The 26,015-nt window shown below is 33.3% G+C and overlaps 1 protein-coding gene across 5 annotated transcripts in view; it reads left to right on the top strand.

The window, feature by feature from the left end:
- NFAT (nuclear factor of activated T cells 3) overlaps window positions 1–26,015 on the top strand; it is a 259,305-nt gene that overhangs the window by 128,451 nt on the left and 104,839 nt on the right. Inside the window, exon 1 of one of the 5 annotated variants that reach the window (XM_023161527.2) lies at window positions 23,067–23,285. The exons of the other annotated variants lie outside the window; for them this stretch is intronic. The gene's annotated coding sequence lies outside the window, so the exon portion shown is untranslated. Of the gene's footprint in view, window positions 1–23,066; window positions 23,286–26,015 lie in introns of those variants that run through there. 5 annotated transcript variants of the gene reach the window in all.

Raw genomic sequence — 26,015 nt, 5'->3', positions numbered from 1 at the left:
CTAAGGAAATGCACCATGAAACATTGTCAACCACCTTCAAACAAATGGAAAACATGGCGGATGTTACGAAGAATACAGCAAATCAAAATTCAAAACGGCGGAAATTCGTCAAAATCGCTGGATGTTGCCATGAATTTTTTTTCAGGACAAAACACAATCACTACAGGAAAATCCTTAAGGCGCTCTCAGAGCGGTGCCTATGCGAAAGTAGCGATTCACAATGGATTTGAATCGCTGGAGATTAAATCCATTTGGAAAAACATAAACGCAGTTCTCCAGATGAAAGAGTTCTTAAACAGTGAAGTTCAAAGTGTATTGAGTTGAACCTCAAAACGATGAGCAGCCACAGTCCGTTGCGTATTTCTGATTTGTACCGTTCTTAGTGGAACCAAATTTGCCAAGTCACTTGAACGCTTCCCGTGAAAGTATCTATAGAAGAGAGACAATTCTCCAGCCTTTCTTCGATGTTCCTGACAATCAAGGTTGCACGTGATGTTCGCGTCTCCAATCAGGCGGTTGGCTCTGTTCTGGATGAAATCCAGCAATGTCAGGGTATGTTTCGGTGCAGAGCTCCATATATGAGAACAATACTCCAAAGAAGGTCTGATCTAAGCTTTATAAAGCATCAAAAGTTGCTGAGGTATGTACAGTTGTCTGGTTTGGAACAGTGTTCCAAGCTTTTAAGAAGCAGCCTTTTCAATTCCAGCTACATGATTGTGCCAAGACATATTGGTGTCTATTTTAACCCCCACCAAACTTATCGAAGCAAAAAGCGGAATTATCTGTCCGGTTCGGAGGCATTTCTCTTTTTAGAGTTGGGTTTTTGTGGTTTTGAATTGAACCTGGATATTTTTACTCCAATTCGAAATCACTTATAGATCCTCATTAAGATATACAACCTCCTGCTGCCGGTGAAGATGTGCTTCCGTAGCCGAAATCCTGTAATCCAAATAAAATAACGAGACAAGTCTGCTGTCGTCAGCAAAGCAATATATTGGATTCTTGGTTTGTTCCAATAAGTCGTTGATATACAATAAAAAGAGGGTTGGAGATAGTATGGATCCTTGGGGAACACCAGTGTTGATGGTGAAAGTATTCGAGAGATATTCATCGATGGTTAGGGAACGTTATTTTAGAAAGCTGAAGAGGCATACACAAAAATGATCCGACAAGCCATAGCACCGAAGTTTGGTCAGCAAACCCTCATGCTATGCACGGTCGAAAGCTTCAGAAATATCAAGCGCTCTTGATTCTCCATGTTTCTCGATTGCGTCATTCCAAATATGGGTGACATACGATAGAAAGTTGCCTGTTGGTTCATTTCCGAAAGCCCTAATGATGATCGCTCAAGATGATGAAGCCTTCCAAATATCTGAGGATATGATGGTTTACGACTTTCTCCATGATTTTAATATCACTGATAGCAAAAGCGACTAGTCTATAGTTATTTGGAAGCCTTTTCTTGTCCTCTTAGGGAATAGGCTGAACGCGAGCAATCTTCCAACAAGGAAAAACCCCTTTCTTGTAAGACAGGTTGAAAAGTCTGCAAATTACTGGTGCTGGTTCATTTGCGCACTTTTTAAATTTCAGCCGTACATTTTGCTTGTTATTTGCGAATATTTCTCACGAAAATTGTATTTTTTTTGCACAAATATTCTTTCGTGAGTAAAGGGCATCAAAGGAAATACTCAAGCCATATTTGAGCTCTAACTCAAAAATTACGGGAATTTTTGTTTCGCTTCAAACTATTGAAACAATGGCTCGAAATTCCCTATATATGACTACTGTATATTATGCTTTGGTTCAATCGCAAACATTTTGTTAGGTAAAGGTAGAACGTTCTCCAGTGACCTCTTATTTGAAGAAAGTAATGTCCTAGATACACGTCAGCTATACTGCCAAATGATTATTCTGAAAGTCGTTGAAAACAAAATAAAAATAAAACCAGTGGAACACATGTATAATACCCATAGAAAAGAAAACATTTTCAGCTCACAGATGCCAAAAATTGGCAGGCCAAAGACGCTGTAATTATCTTGGCCCAAAGATCTGGAGTATAGTACCGGAAAAAATACAACTCACTAATAAACAATAAATAAATAATAAACAATAAATAAATTCCAAATTCAAGAAAGAACTAAAAAATTGGCTCAGAAATTCTAATCGAACTCTGTTTCATGAAATTATTAATCAGCATATTTTCTATCAAATAAAACCCCCTGTAAAATGAACTCCATAAAAAATACTTAATATTTCAATCCCATCATGTCCTTATGTGTTTCATATTATGTATATAGTTTTTCAATTCGTTATGCTAATTTATTTTCATCAGTTTATATCTATTTATTGTGTTTTATTCAATTCATTATAGTTAACAGTTTATATCTATTCATTGTATAGAATACTCCTACATACATAATTTTTAGTTTAGTTATAGTTTAGAATTTGGCAATATCACGCACAAGGAAAATTTTTTCGAAAATGTTGCTTCTGTGATGCCTACGTTTATTTACTGAATCTTTGTTACACATGTGATCAATATGGTGAATAAACATTATTTATTTTTATCTATTTTCCAACCCTCGTGACCCGTAACATTTTTTTGGTGAAAGTTTTGGCACAACCTCCTGATTAACTTTTCAGATTTGATATCTCGCTTTGGGTAACGTGAAAGTAATCTTTATCCATTAACATATTTTGAAATGTATATAAATAAAATCCGAATTTTCATTTTTCGGGGGTGTGATTATTTTTTTTAACTTTTGTTGATACTGTAAGGAAAATGTAGAGATGAAAATTTCCGAGTTGGTTTTTCGTTTCCTTAATATTTCAAGATTTTTTTTTCATTTCGGGGGTGTCTTTATCCCTCTTGGACGGGACCGAAGAGATTTTCCTTGATACTTATGACGTACTGTTTGGAACCTTTGGTGTAGTAATGAATATTACAACATAATATATTACATGAATAAAACTGAGTTTTATCTTCCTTTTGAAGATGATCACTTGGTGATCGAAACACGTGTCGAGGTGTTAAAAATAAAATAAATAAGTAATAAATAAAATATTCATTTTCCTTGATACTAAATATAGAAAATATAATGATACAAACCATTCGTATCGATTTCCAAGTGGCTTTTCGTTTCCTTCATACTTCAAGATTTTTTTCATTTCGGGGGTGTGTTTAACCCTCTTGGACGGGGCCGAAGATATTTTTCTTTATACCGAATGATGATACAATCATTCGTATTGACTTCAAAGTGGCTTTTCGTTTCCTTCATACTTCAAGATTTTTTTTCAATTCGGGGTGTGTTTAACCCTCTTGAACGGGGCCGAAGAGATTTTCCCTTATACCGAATGAAGAATATAATGATACAAATCATTCGTATCGATGTCAAAGTGGCTTTTCATTTCCTTCTTACCTCAAGAATTTTTTTCATTTCGGGGGTGTGTTTAACCCTCTTGGACGGGGCCGAATAAATTTTCTTTATACCGAATATAAAAAATAATGATACAAATCAAATTTTAATAACATAGCGGGTATTTTCAGAACCTTACATGTCACATAATTACTTTACTTAAGCTATTGTTCTTATCATCTGTACTATTTCATTGGCCATTTTATCACATACAAAATATATTTTGCGTTAAACCGTCAATAACCATTGTCGCTGAACTCTTATGTTAGCCTGATCGAAAGCACTATTTTATAATTCAGACTTTTTTAAATAATTTCTCAACATTAATTTTATATTACTTCTTATGATGAATTTCAATTTAACTCATATGTACTGATTTTGTTATTTTTATTATTTACTGATATGGCTATATTACGTACAAGAAACACTCCTTCGGCGATGCTCCTTCTGTGATGCCGTTGTTAATTTACTCCTTTTAATATTTGAGAATTATGTATACCTTTTATCTATTTTGAGTAAATAATAGTATATTATATACCTAGGGTGAGAAGTGAGCTATTATTTACCGAGCATTTAATGTGCGAGCTAAATAATAGCTTTCTCATATATATAGAATTTTTTTCACTACTAACATTGATATATTAACAATTTCAATTATGGCATTAGTAATTTTCTAACAATTTGTTGAATATATCGGAATATCAAGTATAGTGGAGCGTGTTTCTAATCAGACTGGTTTTATTTATGTAAAAATTTGGCATGTGTCAAATTTTGATATGAATCTAGAAAATATCTCATTGCATTTTTGATATATTTCAATGTTCCATGTTGAATACGTGATGTCCATGATAAGTGCGCAACATCTACCTAGGCCATTAAAACGTTTGCCGGCGTTTCCATGACAACCAAACATTGTACAGTGATTATTATTGCTGTCAGTTTGCCAAATGCGGTTTTAATTCAAATTTAGATGTCATTTTGAAGAAGTTAAAAGATTTATATAAGTAAAACGTCAATATAATTTATTGAAAAATGGATGAAAATTCAAGTGACGATGATTTAGAGATGATGTGTACCTACCCCGCCTGATTTGTCACAATTGTACAATTAATTATAATTTCAAATAATTTTCAAGCGTATTTTCAATGTTCAATTTCCTACTTCTAGTTGATAATTAAGTTAACGAAAGTTTCTGTGAATATCTTTAAAGTTATAGAATTGTTCTCTTTATTTACATAGGTGTTTTTTTATTATCATTATTTACCAAGGGTGAGAAATATTAATTCTTGTTAGGGGAATGGAGTAAATAATAGCAATTTAGCTCAGGTTAGTAGTGAAAAAACATTATTATTATATTATTATTATAGTTGCGATTTTGGCGAAATAAAAATATTTGAAATTTCAGCCATTTTTAATTTTCAACACGTGTTTCACTATACAATAGTTTCTTCAGGCCTATTCATATTAATTCAGTAAAACGTCCGAAGAAGCTATTGCATAGTGAAACACGTATTTTTGTTTTGTATCCTGCTATTATTTATAGTGAAAATGGATCGCTGTGTATAATTAGAGAAGTATGTAAATGTAATGTAAATGTCGAGTTTTTAAACATTCTGTATTAATCTTTCAATGAACGTCTAAAAAGTATAAAGTAACTCTAATAATTTTGTGGCATATGATATGAATATGATGAGACGAGTTCTTCTTGTCACCCGGTAACGATAAAAGACAATGGTATCAAACCAATTATTTCTTGGCTATTTTCGAATGGATATATGTATATATTTTTTCCTTGGATCAATGATAGCAGTATTATGATCATTATTAACAAACACTAATTATTGAGTATTAAAGACAATATTGTTTTTATAAACATGCTATAATTGCATGTCCGTTCCAATGAACTGTTTTATTATCTTTTATGCAAAAACTTCCACATGGTACTTTTTGAGAACATGAGAATGCATGATGTTTTGTATTTTCGAAATACTAGCATTATGTATTTGAAATTATACAGAACATTTCACGACAAACTTCAGTAATTTTTTCTAATATTTGTGTATTTTTGGAAATTTTCAAAATGAACCTTAATTTTCTGGTTTCTTTTCAATAAAATGCGTGCATAAACATGATTTACAACATGAAGACTGTTCAATAAGAATTAATATATTCTGGTACACCTCTATATAATATAGAACAGTTGAGTATTTTCTTCAATTTTTCGGGTTATTGATGTATTGAACTGAACAAAATTAATTTCAAAGTGAATGGAAACATATTTCGTCACCTAGAAATTTTGCGATTCTTACATACCTTACATAAGTTCCTACATTTTTGCGGTTTGGAGTGAAATAGGAAGTTTTTAGACTCCTATTCCACTCGATTTAATTTAAAAAAATTACTAATTTTTTTTCTAACTTCCTTTTTCTTAGTACTATCGTTGTTTCCAAATCATCTAAATGTTCATTTTCGATTTGTCCAGAACAAAAAAGCAAATACCTACAGTTCTTGTTGAAATACCAATAAAAACGTATGTGATGTGAGTTAATTTCATTGTAAATAAGTTTTTATTGAGAGCAATGCTTTTCCATTTTTTTGTGTTTCTGATCTACGAGAAGAATTAGCTTTCCAAATCTGAAAACCTACCAATCTCAAATGTCACTTTCTACTGCAGAAATAACTTTCATATAATTTTGTCGTCATCGTGTCAGAGCACATTATCTAGTGTATCAATTACCTACAATATGGTTTGCCAATATTCCTTCCTAAATGTTCCTGGACATTGGGTATGTGTTTTCCGGAAAACGTGAGGGTTCGTGTCACTCCAATAGCGGCAATTTTGTCTGTGAACATTGCCGTTAAAAAATGTACATTCGTCACTAAAACAAATATTGTGGAGATAGGTAGGATGCCTTGCAATGGTTTCCGTCATGATTTCGCAGAATTCTGTTCTTCGATCAGGGTCATCTTCAGTTAATTGGTGTACCATTTTAATGAAAAGAGAAATGAAAATTTTTTTGTTTTTTACCACTTTCATTTGTAACTAAGGTTACGGCAGTTTCGTCTTATTTGGACATTCTCAAACTTATACAATAAACGTTAGTTACAAATAAAAGTTATAAAAAACATAAAAATTTTCATTTCTCTTTTCATTATGATCTCTTACCACGTAGTAACGGCTACATCCATCAATTTATGGTACCATTTAAATTTTGTATGGATGATACCTATTCCTCTTCAAAAGTCTTCACACAGTAGAAGGAGACACCTCACAAACATTCGCGACAGACTGAGTAGACTGTTCAGGATTTACTACCATCTAACCAATTATTTGCACTTGCTGTTTTTCCGGAATGGACGGATGACCTGGGGGCTTTTTGTTATGTACACTACGGTAATTGTGAATTTGGATACAAGTTTCTTCAAATATTTTCTACAGATAGGACGATTCGAAAAACGTTCATTGAAAATCCTTTTGGTCTCGTGAGTGTTACGTGTCGCAATTTGTTCTTCCAATGGAGAAGAATTGACCATTTTAGAGATTGTTGAAGTGGTACCTTTCTGCTAGTAAAACCGAAAACTAAATGAAAATATTATAACTGAACAATGATGTTAATTGTCGTACTCACATTTTTGTCGTTTTTATAAACAAAAAATAACCTTATCGGGTTGTTGGAATTGCCATATGGCAGATAAAAAGGAATATTTCTAGAAATATCCATATTAATGTGTTTGTCTTCAGGAAATTATTAAATGTTCTGCCATTTTGTAGTAGTTGAAGATATTGACTTCATATTCTAGGGTTGTGAAGTATTCTTCAGGTGCTTCAAAATGATGTGTCACAAGACCCCCCCTTTCCATTAAATTTTTTTTCCCAGATGGCGCCCAGTCGCCATCTTGAAAGTATAATCAGTCAATTCCATTTCTAAATAAAGTATTCATGCATTAACTTCATTATCTCAAATTTCAATTTTTTGAGTTGACCCGTTCAAAAAATAAAAGGGGGGACATTAAAAAAATGCACTATATAGGGTTATTGGATTGTTTGAATTCCAAAATTGCAAAGAAACGACCGCATATGGCAAAAAAAATTGTTTCATCAAGACCACACACCGTGTCACGAGTCAATCAAAAAAATGGCAACACTACATGAATTTCTTCCACATCCACCGTATTCGCCAGATTTGGCTTCCAGCGACTACTGTATGTTCGCAGACCTCAATAAAATGCTCGCCGGTAAGAAATTTCGCTGAGAGTCCTACAAATGTGGTATTGATGTTGAAGCGGCGCTGGAATGATTGTGGCTCTTGATGGAGATTACGTTCATGAATAAAAGCAATTTTAAATAAAAAAAAAATGCATTTTCTTTCTTAGGCCCAGAACTCTTCAGCCTATGTGTTATAGTTCTTGATATCGGTGAAAATAATAAGGTAATGAAGAATTTTCCAACGTGGGTATAGCTAAACCAGAACCTGATATCTTAGAGAATTTTTGTCATAGAAATCTTTCTAGTTACCTATTTTTATATATTTGGTACCAATCCAGTTAAGTTCAACCAATTTTGTTTACCATAAGTTTAGACATTTGTATTTATAATAAATTAGATCTATTAACCCGAACAATTTTTTCTTATTTTGACAAAAATTCTTGAATCTGCATAAGAAATTTCAATTCCTTTGATATCTGCTATTGATTTCATATATCTTGTAACAAGTACCTATGTTACAAAATATCATATTGCTCAATTTATATTCTTCAATAAATGAATAAATAATGACCTTGTCATTATTGACAATTTATAAAATTTGTTGAGAATATCTTGATATTCACGTCATAAATTTTTAATTGATCAAAATTTTGATATCGATTCTTGCAAATTAATGGCGCTGTTCGCTAATGTGTGAGATGGAACAATTGTTTTTAATCAAGTATTATGTGAGTTAGTGTGATTGTGATAGGTCAGTGATGATATGTTTATCATTTAGGGGAGTTCGTATTAACAGACGATATAAATGTCAATATCAACAGTATATCATAAACTATTTCATAAAAGCAATGGAATTAGTCGTTATTCATATCATTCTCCTTGATTTTATACAAAATAAAAAAAAATGATGAATAGGGAATATTTAGGGTTATTCTGCTGTTATAATTTTAGAATGAAATAGACATCATTACTGTTTCCGAACTAGTGTTCCAGTTGGAAACTGACAACTGTGTTAGCGACTTCTATACTAGTGCTAACACTTGAAACACTTCTCAACTGATTGCAAGTGAAATTTTGGATCAAGCAGATTCAAGTAGCTGTTATTCAGTAATTTTGATTCATTCAATAATATTCAAAAATACTTCAAATAATGTATGACATCAGAGGTATCTCACTGAATGTATGGGCTACACCTAGGTATAAATGAAATCGGAGGTCTATGCAATTCTAATGGTTTTAGTGAGTTGGCAGGAGAGCTAGGAAAGCTCTATTTCAAATTTAAAACATATTGATAGGCGAATGATAGCAAAGGTGAACAGTATTCAATTTAGAAAGTCGTTGGGTTTCTTTGTATATAACTTTTTAAAGCAGTTTTAAATTTTCTTATACCATTTATAGTTTTCAGGTTTTTAGGAAGGAGATTGAAAAATTTTGGGCCATAATAAAATAGACTCCTTTGGGAATGGGTTTTCCTGAAAAGTGGAATTTGTTATGTTGTGACTATACTAAATCTTGATATATAATTTTCTAGTTTTTTGAATTTACCGATATTTAAATAAACCCAGATAATGCTTTTGTAAATATATATGGAATTTATATTCATTATCGGTGTATTGTTGTAGAGTAACATATATGTGAAAATCGTTTATATTTCTTGTGAATAATTTTCAGTAAAGAATTTTGAGCAATTTTTAGATTGTCTAGAATATTAAACGCGCTACCCCATGATGTAATGCAATAAATTAGGACAGAGTTATTGAATTATTTTTGGATACGATGTCCCTCAGATTGTGAAATGTATTCATTACCAATCGTATGCTTTTAATCAAATGATTAACATGTTCGTCCCACCTCATGGTCGAGAAAAATTTGTAAGTATTTATTCGATGATGTGTTTGTTATTTCGGGGCATTGGTATTGTAGATTCGAGCAATCTGGTTTTTATTGTTTGTGTTGGATGAGTCGTTATATCTAAGAGAAAAGGTGATAAATTTTGTTTTTTGTATAGTTATACTCAATTTATTATTATTTAGCCATAATCCAATTTTCCTCAAATCTTGCTCAGCTGTGTAAATAGTTTCATTCCAGGTGTTGCCTTTGAAAATCAATGCACTATCATAGGCATAACATATGATGTGACGTAGAACATTAACAATGCGGCAAATATTGTTTATGTGTACAAGGAACAGTATTGGACCCAATACTGTACCTTCAGGCATACCAATACATAGGATTGAGGGTGAACTTTGGGTTTTACCAATTTTAACTTGTTGGGTTCTACCACTGAGATAGTTTTGAAGAAGCTGTAGGAATATTCCCCTAATACCATATCTTTCAAGTTTTTTCAGTGCATCATGAGAGACAGTGTCAAATGCTTTGACCAAGTCTAGAAAAATCGCTAAACACTTAAATGATTTGTCAAGATAAGTCATTTCTTTTCTTAGATTTTCAGTATTATAATTCTGAATAAAGCCATATTGACGTTCTGCTATAACATGATGCTCCCTGAAAAATGTTACCTAATAGTCTACTTTTGATGCTATGTTCAAAGATTTTAGCTAAATAAGATATAACAGAAGTAGGTCTATGATTACTAAGTTTCTTTGGATCACTTCTTTTGAAGATTGGTGTAACTATGAGTCTTTCCACTGGAATGGAATACTACCATGCTTCAAGAATAAATTTTGAATGTTCACTTTGTATGATCTTATTTTGTGAGAATTATTTATTTGTTTTATTAGAAATACTTTCATTTATGACCATTCATATTTTTTGGGATTACCTAGATCCTAGATCAGTTATGTCAGTTTCAAAAATGTTAGCGTTGATAGTGGCATCACTCTGTAGTTGATTTTTTAATCTTACAAAAGTGTGATCCAAACACGAGGCTTAATCGTTGACCACTCTTGTAGGTTCAGTAATATGAGAAATGAATCCATTTTCATTAAGAATATTCATGTTAAGGTTAATGTCGTAAGCTGCCGTATCTAATGCATTCATGTTTATATCCCTAATGAATATTTCCAAATCTTCTTCTTATGAGTTGTAAAATTTGTTATCATTGATATGATGCGTTATACTTGTCTTATTTGGTTCTTGCAAGAATCTGCTAAAGTATAGTAAAGGGCAAACTGAAAAGTTACTGCGTAATGTAAACCACTGAAGAGTCCAGTCGGTAACTTTGTAGTATTTACAGATCTTGCCTATAAATTGAATAATTTATGAAGAAAAATGAATGAAAGTTATTGACTATTTGAACTCTTATTCAGTGGTTCAAATTACGCAACCTTTCGGGGCGAACTTACTAGTTGGTCCGTTATTACACTTTAGCAGACTATTTATTGATTTAGTTTTGTTCACTTTCGAAATTGTAGAAAATTAACAACAAGAAACATTGATTCCTCGACAAAAATGTCTCTCAGAGAATATTGCCTATCTTTGGAGAAGTAGTGATGATGAAGGTGAAGTCCAAAAACCTATTGAAAAACCAGGGATAGCGAACCAAATTTTAAATCGCGTTTTTTCTTTCTCTCTCTGTAGCTTTTACTGCGAGTAGACAACTAGATCACACGAGATCTGAAGCGCAGACATAATTTTATCAGCCGTATCGTCAAACAAGTGTTAGGTATTCTATAAAAAATATGTAATCAAACTTTACAGAAGCAGATATGGATTTTTTAGTGTCACCAATCATCCACAGTGTTACCACAAAAACCTGCTGTTACATTCATTGCCATTGCCAGAAACAGATTTTATAATTTTGGTGATGATGAATGTAAAAATTGAACATCACACCATTACTAAATTTCGGCAGTTGCATAATCATTCATGTATTTATTATAAGAATTTGTGTCATCAGGTTGTAAGATTTCTGAGAATAGTATTAGTAGTATATGAGCATTAATTTCAAAATATAGTTTCCATCTTGATGAAAATATATAATTGATTATTACTGGAAATTCTAAAATACTATTAGTGAAAGATCATATAGTTAGATTTGACAGTTATTATTTTTAATTTATGGGTTGTCTGTAATTTATGGTAATTTTTTTGTATCATGTCGAATAAACCAATAATTGAGTAGCACTTTGAAAGCCAAAATCACTAATACTAAAATTCCTTTATAGTAGGCACTAAATTTTTCATACTGAATAACATACGAGAAACTAAATATTTACTCGTATCTTTTATGTATAACCCTACGTAATCACCAATGAGAACTAACTACACAATCATAACTACCTAGAGCATATACTCAACTTTTATATACCTCAGGTACATCAAACAAGTTCAATAAACTATGAAAAAGCTACTATGGTAGCTAAACATGTGAAATTTTGATAATTAAGTTTGTAAATAATATTACTGGTGTTTAATCGCAACACCAAACCGTTATTTTTAACACCTCGGCACGTGTTTCAATCACCAAGTGAACATCTTTAAGAGGAAGATTATACCATAGATATCTCTGACCTCTGTAAATTTTACATGTTGCCTTATTTACTAGTCAAAATTAATCTTACAATATTGGCTTATCTAACAATCAGGAGAATCGGATGATAAAATATTATTTCAACAAGCTATATAGTACTATAGTACTACTATTAGGTTTTGGTCCAGCATCGTTATTCATAATATTATTATGTTCACTTATTTCTACACTCTCATGGGCATCTATATGTCTGTTGTTGTTAACTTGTCTAACTAATCTTAATTAAAATAAAGCCTATGGGAGGGTTTTGTTACACAATATGATGGGCCACTACCGATGTTTCTGATCTTCCATATTTTAGGTGTGCTAAGTGTTCAGTATATCTTATTTTGATAGATCTTTTAGTCTGTCCATAATATTTTGCATCGCAGTCCTTACATTAAATTTCGTAAACTCCAGAATTTCTGAATTCTCGGCTTTGTCCTTTGGATTTCCTAGAATGCTCTGTAATGTATGACTTGTTTTAAATACCACCTTCATACCTAGTTCCTTGAAAATCTTTTTAAAGTTCTTCGTATAATGGTGGTATGGAATTGAGATATATTTGCCTTGGTTCTCGTCTTTTCTGAAAGTCGCGATTTCGTTCATTCTTAACCTAAACTTTTTCTTCCTAATAATATCATCTCTTATTGATGGAAATCTATTATTTGAATAGGAAAAAAAGTCCTCAATATTCGATTTTTTGTTTACGAATATCGCAAAAACATCATCCGCATACCTCAGCCATATCCTAGGGAAATACTCTGATTTTTCTTTGGTTTCGATTACAAATTTGCTCATGAACAGGTTTGCCAGGCAACATGTAAAATTAATTTAAGACAATTAAGACACAGGTACCTAGCAAAGGTATCTATGGTATAAATAAGGACAATATTTTATGTAATTTAGTTTAATCTTCCTCTTGAAGATAATCACTTGGTGATCGAGGTGTTAAAATAACGGTTTGGTGTTGGGATTAAACTCCAGTAATATTCATTACTACACCAAAGGTTCCAAACAGTGTATCTCAAGTACAATGAAGTTTGTGAAGATCGAATCGTTTCCGGTGTAGTTTGAGCCGAGTCAATTAGAGAAAAAAGTTAAATATTCAATTAGAACAGCAGTTTTGTATTAATGAAATTTGTAACACTTTGAAACAGATCCTGATATACCAAGAAGACTCTACATCCAAGTTCTATATTCCAGAAAAAATGTGTCAGTAAGATGGAAATTGCTGTCCAATAGACGAAATACAATATTCGATTGGTCGAATTGATTTCAAAATTTCTATCAGATATAATTGTATAATTTATACTGTACATGGAATCCATCAGCAGCAGTCAACGAAATGGTCTATGATCAGAAATTTTGATATCAAGGATTGGAAAGTTTTACAACTTAGAGAGTTCTAATGGCTTGTAGTCGAAGTTTTCTTGTGAATCTAGGAAGTTCATAACATTCTGTAATATCTATGAAAAAATATCTTCGTTACAAATGCTCATGATTATTTTAATGACGTCAATATAGTAAACAAATCATTTTAAGTAAACAACCTGAGGAATTAATTTATGTCTTTATGTACAGGTTGGCCAGATAACTTTTGAATACCTAGATATAAAAAAGGCGATGACATTCATTGCGCAGACTGTGTGTTAAAAAGCCAAGCTTCGACGTCGACCGCCAAAATATTTTTCCTCTGTCACACAACACGTGTTTCACTATTCAATAGCTTCATGAGGCAGCTTTTATGTTTTTGTTTTTGAATAACAGTTGGGTCCAACAATGCATTCGTGGTTCAGTATAGCAGTACTAATGAGATATGTGGTAAGACGAAACAGATCTATCTGGTTTTACGAATGCTTTGTTCTCTGGTTGCTCTGGTTTCGATTAAGAAGTGAACCAAAAGCTTCCATTTACTAATATCTGAAAATACTATGGTGTACATCTCCTTTCTTTTTTATTAACACGGTTTTATCAGCTTCATTCACTACGAACTGCGTTATAAAGTACTGTTCCCGAGTAGAGAGGGCTGTATCCTCCGGGAGAAGGAAACATTAAGAGCAGATAGTTGTTGGTTCAGAGATGAATCAAAAACACCTTCCGGTTCTGGTGCAGGTGTTTTTAGTCGCAGACCCAGGACAGAGGTATCTACCTGCCAAGGAACTTATGGAACTCAACAGATGAGGAATAATAGTTATAAAATATTCAGAATCACAGCCAGACAACAATGTTTTCATTTTAATGCAATAAAATTTCTGAAAATGTATTGCCTACTATTATGAAATTTTTGTGTAATAGAAAACAACTCATTTCATTTCGTCCATTATTTATGAGTATACCTTTCCGAGAAACATACATTTTAACTATTATATATTACGCCCGGGGTGAATTTTTCATTGAAGAAACCAAAAGCCCATTAATCATATGTTACTGATGGTTATAATTAATATAAAATTCCATTTTATACACTTTTTATCTATAAAACTTTCAATATTTACTTTTTTACGTGGTGAAAGTTTCATTTACTTCAACAGTGCTGTCTAAATAATCTCTGATCAAATAATTTAACCCATTTCATGTTTTCAGCTGTCATTTTGTTGAATATTGATAAATATTATCTTCAACCTGACCTAAAATGCAACAAATTATCATTATAATTTGATGAAATAGCAGTACCAGACTTAACGAGATTGCAATACAGTACGTTAAAATATTCAAGTATTCCTGAGAATAAGAAAAAAGTCTATATAAACTTGTGTCCGGAAATGCTTCGTTTCGGAAATACAGGGTGTTGAAATAGATTTTTTGTTCGTTTTTTAATAATAACTTTTGCAAAAAAAAAGTCATTTGCGCGAAATTTGTAACCCGGGTTTTTTTGACGTGAGAAATCATAATTTCGTATTAATTTCATTTCGAATTGCCCTAATTTTTTTGACGGTGAACTTCTGGAATTTTTCAAAAAAAACCTAATTTCCATACCTTTTCCAAGTAAAAAAGGTACACTTCCTCAACAACGCTGGAGGTGATCGTTTTCGAGATATTTACAATTTTCTATATCGATGCATATTACTCCTAGGGTACTGATTGAAGTTGCTGAGAACCCTACAAAAACTAAGTATGTGGTAGATCTCGTCAAAATACACAACTTTTTTCTATGAAATGTTTATCGAAAAATCATTCATTTTCGAGATACAGATTGTGAAAATATTCAAAACATGGTTTTTGTCATAAGTTTTTTGCAATTTCAGTTATTTTCATCAAATTTTATATTATAGCCAGTATACCCCGACAGATTTCTAATCTGAGCGTTATTGAACTGCTCAATCACTACCTATAGCCAAATTTTATTTCAATAATGTTTGACACTATCCGCTTGCAAGTTAAGTTGAATAAATCGAAAGTTTGTTTATGAAAATCTTTTTTAGAAAATCTGTTTAAAATCTGTTTTTCCGTTAACCAGCTGTCGCACCCCTACGAACGACAACCCTCAGAAGTCGAAACTTGTGCGATCTAAGGATTAACGAGGTCTACCTTTTAACGTGTGATTCCTAACACGAAATAAAAGTTTGCTGTCACATTTTCAACTATTCGTTGACAAATTCACACTTCGGAGTTTAGAAAGTGATTTTTTGGTATCATGTCGACTTAATGAATGCTGAAATGGCTGGTATGGCTTTTGTATACGGCATGGCTGACGGAAATTCAAGAGAGGCCAGACTCATCTATCGTGAAAGGTATCCCCACGGACGGCCACGGACCACAAGAACCGGGAGAATCAACAATATATGAAGAAATAAAATCAAGATGACATGGAACAGTGACAAGAGACCTGCAAACACAGAACACAACAGAAGAAGGACCACCATATACATATCAACTCGAGTTTTGAGCAAACAGATCCCAGAAAAGGTGTCATTCAACTGGAGCCGACTACCAAAATACTGTTCAACCATACTAATGAAATGAATAAAATAAAGGTTTATGGAAGATCAAGCCAGGGAAAATTTAGTTGAAATTAGGGGAATTGAAAAACTTTTGGCAATCAAAATGTACTTGTTCATCAACAGAGATAACATTGGGGTTATTAATAGCAGAGTTGATTTCAAAAATTGAGTAAAGTGTTTTTTTTGGCAAATATGTAAAATATCTAAATCAAAATCAATATCAAAACTATGGTTGTAATTAAGGATGTGATAAGAGAACGAACTTTTTGTGTTATAATCATCCAAGTGTAGATTTCTGAAATTATCGATTAGTTTAACAATGTCAAGAACTCTTGCTTTGATTTTCCTACCACTTTGTTCAACATACTGAGCGGAACAATTTGGTTGTGAACAAGACATTCTATAAACGCCTGATTTATGGGAGATTGGTACCTTATTTTTAGTATTAACTAACAATTTGGAAATAGGATCCATAGTATGAAAAGAAACATTAATATCATTACAGTACCATCTGAAAATATTTGAAATATCCTGGGAATAGAACAATATTTATTGGAGTTGTTGGTAGATTAAACTACGATTAAGAATATTAGTTGTGTTTGTTATAGCAGGGAAACCATTATTATGACCTATTTATCTAATGATATTCAACTCTTTATCGAAATTATTAGGTGACATCGGAATATTAAATAATCTGTAAAATAATGAATTAAATGCTGCACATTTATGGGAATACGACGTTGAGAGGAATATTGTTGTATATCATTAAATTCTCTACTATCTCCAAAATCATCGAAAAAATGTTTCGCAATCAACTTACCAATATCACTCGGTATCAAACCGGATTCCACCGCCAACCCAATCTGGATTTCATACTAAGCATACTAAATGCTAATGATGTTAATGAAAATACATGTTTGTTATTATTGAATTTCACTAAGGTGTTTCACACTTTGAATCATTCTTCACTATTGAAAAAATGTACTTCGGGTGTGATATGACAACAACTTCTTTTTCCAAGAGTTATTTATCTAACAGAAGACGAAGAGTACTAACTGGTAATCAGATTTCAAGTCACAAAGTCATCCAAAGAGGCGCGACACAAGGTACCACTTCGGAACCCTCTCCACTTTCCTGGTATATTACTGATATTCATTTTATCTGAACTATTGTAATGTACATCAGTACGCAGATGATACGCAACTCTATTATTCATTTTCTTACTTACAGAGGTTTTTGGCAGTGATCGGATTTGAGGATAATCGAAGGTTTCTAGTGCTCATAATTTTGTATTGAATGAAAACAAAACCGAAATGTTTCTTTTTGGCAGTGATGAAATAGAAAAGTTCAGAATTTCAACATTACGATAAAAACATGATAAAATCTTCAATACAATCAGTGTAAAATTTTAGGAATTTTCACTGACACCAACCTGAGGTTAGAAAGTCTTATCCTAAGTTGAAATTGCTGTGTATGCATAATGACACATTCGACAAAAATTTTAGATTATGTAACACTTTGATTATGTCATATAAAATATTATAAACATATTGAAAACCAGAGCCCAAACACAACGCATTCATGATTCAACACTAGGCAGCGCTGTTTCAGTCCGCCTAAGTCTCATCAGAGGTACTGGACTGAACCACAAATGCGTTGCTGGACTCAACTGTCCTTGAAGGACAAGCCTGAGTAAATGATGTCGACAACATCTTTCCTTACGAAGACGCCATCAATGGAATCGATAGAGAACTCAACCCTCAAATATGAAAGATAAATGAGGCTCATCCAGGGCGGTCAGTTGCGATGCTGCAGCAAAAGACAGAGGACGAATCTTGTCGGCGGTCGATGTTAAAGCTTGGCTTGCAACTTAATCACGTCCGTAAAACCAAAACAAACGAAGTAATAGCTTGGTAATGGTGGGTTCTTATTCGTCAAATTCCAAAATTGAAAGATTCAACGTAGGATAACCAAAAAAACAGTGTATCTATCGTATGAAACTCTTAGAACCTTCCTTAAGGTGCGTGAAACTCCCTAGACTAAACGAGTTTCGACGAAAATAAAAATGGTCGCCGACAAATTTAGAAAAAACTTGCTGACAATTAGTCAGTCTTATCTCTTCATGGACTTGATTTCACCCATGAGAATGAGTGGACCCACACCGGTACAGGGTCAATTTTGAAGCAGAAAATAATAAACACCCAAATCCAAATGTTTGTGCGAATCGATGGTACTTAGCAAAGTTATACAGAATCGCCGTATTTTACCTTTCATGATTTGACTATTTCAGGATTTTCCCAGACCAATCTCGATGCCATTCTTTTTTTAAAGAACTTTATGATAGTACTTTTTGTGACCATTCAGCCAAATAACGAACTTGACAGAGGTATACTATTGTCAAGGTATATAGGGTGTTTCTTAATATTTTAGAGGAGGTGATTCCGTGAATGATTCTGAAAAGAAAACTCTTTTAAATACATATCCCTTTCAATATTTATATGACGTTGGGAGGAATATTGCATATATCATAGAATGATTGTGTACTCCGAATATCGTGAAACTGAAAAGGAATTTTTCGTGAGCCGACTCATAGTAGCCGCAATAGGACTTACGTGTGTTTTTCAGAAATTTACTCAAAATTGTTTTATTTTTTGTTACTTAAGCTTATCACGCAATTATCAACGTATTGTTCTTGGCCTACTTAGTTAAGAATAGTTAAGAATCTATGTCAGTAATTGTCATAGATTACAGTTTCATTGGTATTTATAAAAAGATTTTTGTCTATTTGAAGAATTCAAAGCTGTTGAATATTAGAGAAGTAAACAAGTAACAAGTCTTTACTACACTACACATTAAAATTTTCATCACACAAGAAAATTTTCAGGTTTTTGGCAAGTTTCGAAAGCATCGAGATTTTCTGAAATGAAAATCATCATTTTCTATAACATACTATGGAGGAACAGTAAACACTCATTCATCTCTGATACTCCGTACTGGTGAGTCCTAGGAAGCTAGGAAGCTGGTATATAGGTGCTTCTTAGGTCTAAGATGCGCACTAAGAAAGGATTTTCAAATTACATATGATTACATATGAAAATTAACTTTTCATCACTGTTTCTCTTCACCGCTATATTTTCGGGGGCTGAAATTTTGTATGTAGGTTCTTTTTATGTTGTAGGTGTGTAATTTTTTTAAATATTCCAACTGGGGCGAAGCCGCGAAGGAACAGGCTCGTTTATAAAATAAACTTACCCTTTCATCGCTGTTTCTCCGTACTGCTATATTTTCGGTGGCTGAAATTTTCTATGTCGGTTCGTTTTATGTTGTAGATGTGCAATAAATATTCCAACTGGGGCGTAGCCGCGATGGAAAAGACGCGTTCATAAAATAAAGTTACCTTTTCATCCCTGTTTCTCCGTACTGCTAGAATAGAATAGAATAGGATATTTATTTAACTATGTTATATACAAAAGTACATTTATAGCAAGTCAGTTAGATTAAAAATACATAAAGATATATTAAAAATACCTAGAAGGACTTAGTAGCGACAAATAAAGATTGCCACGTTGAGTATATTTATGATCATTTTGATATAAACAATGAAATAGTGATGATATTCATCAGAACATTTCTGAGAAAACAGAATCGAGCGAATGGGATCTGAAAGGAGTGTTCAAAGAGGCACTTCAAGATGTTGCATATATTCTTTAAACTCAACCACTGAATAGAAGCAGTGCTGCAGAAGAAATCTTTTTATCTATTTTTGAAAGGACATCATATTGAGTGACTTGATATCAGATGGTAATATATTATACACATGATAGTCTGGTGAATTTCTTTGGGAGACTGTAAGCCTGTACCTGGGAGTTCTGATATAATCTGATCGTCTTGTATCATTGGAATGTACTTGAGATTGTGTTACCAAATTTCTTTTTTGTCTATGTATTTCTGTAAGAGTCTCATAAATGTATAAGGAAGGTAGCGATAAAATTTTGAGGCGAACAAATAAAGGACGACAATTTTGTCTGCTATTACAATTTAAAATTATTCTCAGGGCCTTTTTTTGTTGTCGAAAGATTTGCATTGACTTTGAGGAGTTACCCCACATTATGATACCGTAACTCATATGAGCATGAAAAAGTGCAAAGTAGGTACTTTTCAGTGTATCATGATTAAGATAACATCTCTTCAATCGTCGAAGTAAAAATTGCGTACTAGAAAGTTTATGTCTAAGTTGTTCAACATGACAATTCCAGCCAAGTCTGTTATGAATAGTTATTCCCAATAATTTAACATTATTGTCCTCCATGAGAGAATTATTTAAAGAAAATGTGATATTCTGGGTTTTACTATTATTAAGTTGTAGCTTATTAGCCTGAAACCAATATTTGGCTTTTTCTTGTAACGTCAGTGATAACATCGGTAGTTGCTGATAGTCATAGTGAGAGGTAATCAGAAGAAGGTGGCTATATTTTCGGTGGCTGAAATTTTGTATGTAGGTTCGTTTTATGTTGTAGATGTGCAATGCATATTCCAACTGGGGCGCAGCCGCGATGGAGGCTGAAATTTTGTAAGTAGGCGCTTCCATAAAATGAAGTTACCTTTCCATCACTGTTTCTTCATACCGGTATATTTTCGGAGGCTGAAATTTTGTATGTAGGTCCGTTTTATATTGTAGATGAGTAATAAGAAAGCATTTTCAAATATTACAATTAGGGCGCCAGCCGCGGAGGAAAAAGGCGCGTCCATAAAATTAAATTATCTTTTCATCCCTCTTTCTTCATGCCCTCAAATTTCTGGTGGTTGAATTTATATTTAGTATCAGCATTGCACCTGTGCGGAGCCGGGGTGGTTCGCTCGTATTACATATCCACGACATGGCCCTTAAATTGAAAATTCATGAAAAATGTTAAGTACCATCCCAAATGCCAATCTCTGATGGTTAACAATTTACTGCGTAACTTCGTTTCATATGTTTATTTCACTCTTGAAGTGATCTCTTGAAACCTAGACCTGACTTGTGCCAGAATGCTATAAAATGATTTTGGGGGGAAATACCCTTGAAATGACAACGGTTTTACAAATGAAAGTGCTACGTATAATCAGGGATATGAATTTCAGAAACCCCTATTGGTAGATTTTCCATGTTTATAACATATCTAGCGACCCGCCTCGGCTCCGCATGGGAATGCTGATACTAAATATGAATATAAACGCATGCGTTTGTTGCTAATCATAAAGTGCTATTGGGTGACGCGCTGCCTCCGACGCGCTATTTATAAGCACGTGTCGCCGGCCACCCGGCCGGTACCGCCGCAACCGCTATGTCCCTGCATTCCAAATCTGTAATATTTTCGAAAATATTTATTTGAATTACATGCCGTAAAAGGCCATATTGATCCATCGCGGACTTTTTTGTAGACCTTTTTAAGGTGTACAATACTGTAGTACATTTCTTTATTTATCTCCTAGGGTTCAGCCAGTGTTTGCAATGTAAGTGCAAGAAATGTGTAATACACTGTGTCCGTAAAGTATGGAACAAATTCATTTTTAGCTAAACAGGTCATTTTAAGAAATAATCCTGAAACACGTCGATTTTTGATGTTAATTTACCGTATTTTAAAATAATAATCTAATATACAGGGTGAATTACGTTCGAGTAATGACGTCACCGTCATTTTTTTTAAATGGAACACCCCCATTTTGTCTCAATTTTCGGATTACTCTAGCTGAACTGATTCCAAAAATGTATCACATGTTGATTCCAAATGGTACAGGGTGGACAAAAATACAGTAGTTGTGTGTGTGCTTATAAAGTAACGCGTAACATTCTTTATTAGGTAAATTAACAATATTATCAAAAATACTTATTGTCTAGCGGCAATTGGTTTAAATGTAACACCCGTAGTTTGCTACATGTTTAGAGTAATAAAAATGAGCTGTTTCCAAACATGTTTGGTACTTGTGGTCTAGCAGACAGAATTTGTTCCATACTTTACGGACACAGTGTATAGGTACATATAAATTTTCCTCTTGAATCACTAAGGATTTTAAAAACCCGCATCAGAATCCGTTACGTAGTTTTAAAGATCTAAGCATACATAGGGACATAGTGATAGTGATAGTGACGTAACAAACATAACATAACATAACTTACCATACACAACTTCGCATTCAAAGAGAGAATTATTGTATTATAGTTTACCTCTACAATTAAAGATCATATCAACAATTTGGATAAATTTAGGTCTAAATATTTTTTTATTGAATCTATTACTTTCGTTTCTTATGTATAGTTGCTATATATTTCAGTTATCTTTTAGATAACATTATTCGTTTTTACATTGGACATATTTTGAACTTTATGTCTTCTAGAATTGTCTTGCAATGAAATGTATATCGATGCTTACATTTGTCTATTCTTCCTACAAACTTGGAAATTCAAACCCTTGTGAACCTTTCTAATGAATACACAATCAAAATTTTTTTGGTTGATAGCATGAGCAACGTCAAAATGATAGCTAAATACGATCCATTTGGAGGCAGTCCATCCTTAATACAAATGTATACTTCGAAGAAATTATTATGTCAAATGTCAGAAGGCCAACTAAATGTACTTCCCGCTGGCTAATTGCCTTATCGGCTTGTTTCATTTGTGTAGTTTGAATCAAGAAAGAGCCGAGACCTTGAAGAAACAAATTAACTCTGAATATTTGTTTATTGACATGTTCACGAGGTTCCAAAAAAATGTATTTACTTTCACGATCACCTAATCTCATCAAAAAATGCAGTGATTATGTAAACAACCGTATTATGTTCGGAAACATAGTAAACAACCTTGTTTCAGTCGAACAATCAAAAGTCTAAAACTCTAGTTATCAAAATACCCCAGAGGAGGGGCCTTATTACCATTGGTCGTCCCTTCCTTCAATTTTCCGAAGACATCGAATCGACTTCGAAAAAAATTGATATGATTTTTTTGAACGAATCGACGCGTGCGCGCCAACATTTGAATGTCGTTCTTTCAACAATCAGATTCCAGTCTGTTCCGAACATTCGAATAAGACGGTCGATTAATGCATACTCGTGCAAGTTAAGTAAACATTTGAAGGTTGTTCAGTTTATGCGTGTTGATTATTGTTTGATCTAGTGACCCATGTGACTCTTGCAGACATTGAACGTGTGTTTTATGATATATTTCTAGTCTGCTGTGATGTTTTTCTTCATTACTTTTCTGTGATATTGAGGTGAGACATAGTTAAGTTATTTTGGTCGGAGTTTTGACGTATAATTTCATCACTGGGGGGCCAAATAGTGTTGGCGGTTGCGTTAGGAATCCTGCATGCAACAGGTCTTTCTTTATACGGAAGAACACAAGTAGGACTACATCGTCATAGCGTTCAAATTGTTATCACCAACCAGTAGCCATCTCAAGCGCAACCCTTAGCAGTCTTTATTAGGCTTGGGCACCTCGAGGGAAGGAGAGGGTCTTACATTTCAACATGCATTCCCAAACAGGTGTTAATGAATTCAATATACCAAACTAAACTCAGGAGGGTAACACAGACATTACCAACACTACAAATCATTTCCTGTGATTATTCTGCTTCAAGAGAAACTATTTTCAACTTTTGTCGTTACTTGCCTACCTCAACTCATTCTATATCAAATATTCTCGACTAAGTATCGAAGACAAAATAAAAACTTGAAAAACATTAAGTAGTACATATTACAACTTATTTTTCTAAGATTTCTCTACTGAATTACGGTACATTACAGTTGGATAATTCTGAAAATCATTCTGTTCAAGAGGTTTCGAATCTGGAGAATGTTGTGGTCGCTATCCTTTTCTCTCTTCAATGCGGTTAAGGATGTTAAGTACAATGACACTAAAATTAGAGGGCACTTCATTGTGCAGAAATCACATATTCCAAATGAATGAACATTAATGGGCAGACCCATTCATTGAACCTGCGTTGCGAAACAGAGTGTCAGTCAGTTCTTTTAATAAATAATTCCTGCTCCGATATTGATTTCGATATCGATTCTAGACTGTTCATTTCTGAAAATTAAAATACAAAGGTTAAACGAGGTTGTCACGAATGAAACAAAACAAAAAGTTCAAAAACAAATCATTGTTAGGTCACTAATATTCCAGTGAGTGAAATCGAATTCTAAAAATAAACGTGGTAAATATTCACAGAACATTGAGGCAGGAAATAGAACTGACTAAAGGATTGAGTAGGGAGATTTTTTTTAGATTTCTGATCTTTAGATATTGAAGAGTGGTGAACTTTCAGAGGAAGGAAGAGTAATAAAATTGTCAAAAAAACACACAAAGATTTGTAAATCATCACTTTTTCTTGTACACCAAAACTTAAAAAATTGAAACAGATATCAATCACAGGACTATGCTTGTGACTATGTTTTGCTGTTTTCTAGACTTGAGAAAAGTTTATGAAACGATTGATGGTTGTTCATTGTTAAAAAATTGATTCTGCTACGTTACATAGCTGATGGGACTACTAATAGTCATGATGTTCATGATGTTATTAACATTTACCCTAGTAGTTGCTGCCGTTGAAACGAAAACGAATTGGAAGCCATTGGTATTAGGGGAACTGCTCTGGAATGGTCCAAAGTGTTTATAAAGTATTCAACGAAAGTCATTTAAGTGGAGAAAATCAATTTTTATCGACTTTTTTGGGCCTTCCATTAAATTTTTTTTTCAGATAGTGGAAGGTGAAAATTATTAAAAAGGTCGGTGAAAAATAAAATGTCATTCAAAAGACCGTAAACAAATTACTCAAGTTGAAAATATACAGTGCGGACGTAAATTGTCCCCCAACCTCTTCACTATCGAACGGGGCAAGATTCAGTGTCGGACATAGTTTTGCTTTATTATTTTTAGTTTTTTTTAATATAAAGCAATTAGTGTGACATCACTTGATGCCGAGAGGGCTGCAAAAAGAAAGTGAGGTCCTGTGATATTTTATATCAAAGGTATTCCAATTCGCCATACAATGATCATAATTTCTTGGAATTTTGATAACCGGTTGCGTAGTTATTTATAATTAGCTGACCCGGCAAACGTTTTTTGCCACATAAATTATTCATATCAAAACAATAACCCTTACAAATAATATTAATTCCTTAATTGCTATAGTGTGTACAATATTTTTCGTTAGTCCGTGTTTAGGCAACACAAATGTACTGGATGATTGGGCCACTCGAGAGCATGCCACGTATAATTGTCCATTTGAAAAACATGGTGTGCTCAAATCAAAGCCACGAACGGACATTGTTTGGTCTTAGGACTTATTATTTGTCATTGCAGAAGCCAGTCTAATTGGAAATTACACAGCACAGGTTTAAAATGAATTGGCGCATCTGTAGGTATAATAGGGATTCGTGGTAATACTATACACATCGGAAAAGTCTAGGGATATTTTTAAAAATGGCAATAATTTTTTTTAGATCGCTTTAGGGAAAAAAAGTTGACGGGTGATTATTAAACGAATGTAACTTACAACAAAATTTATTAAATGGTCAAAAATACTGAGTGCGCATATAAGCAAAACTAAAAAAAAAATATGGCTCTTCTTTGGCACCCCGAAAAAAAATCATAATACAAAAAAAATTGGAATCAGTACAAAGTTTGGCCTCCACGCTGGTTTATTACGGCCCTACATCTATCGTGCATCGACAAAATGAGATTGTCAATGTCTTGTTGAGGTACATTTGCCCATTCAGCGATTAAAAGCTTTCTCAATTGAAACGTTGTGTGAATGTTCTCCATATGCGGAGTAATTCTTCGTTGAAGCATGTCCCACACATGCTCGATGGGATTCAGGTCCGGTGATTGTGCTGGCCATGGCAATACATCAACTCCTTCGTTGGTGAGCCAGTCAGTCACTAGACGCGCGACATGTGGACGAGCATTATCGTGCATTAGGTGGAAGTTTTCACCAACAGCA

The sequence above is a fragment of the Leptinotarsa decemlineata genome, unplaced genomic scaffold (genome assembly GCF_025532065.1).
Source record: "Leptinotarsa decemlineata unplaced genomic scaffold, Ldec_3_MD MMD2_tig00000505_RagTag_RagTag, whole genome shotgun sequence".
Taxonomy (NCBI): Eukaryota; Metazoa; Arthropoda; class Insecta; order Coleoptera; family Chrysomelidae; genus Leptinotarsa; species Leptinotarsa decemlineata.
This window is presented reverse-complemented; position numbering and strand designations above follow the sequence as displayed.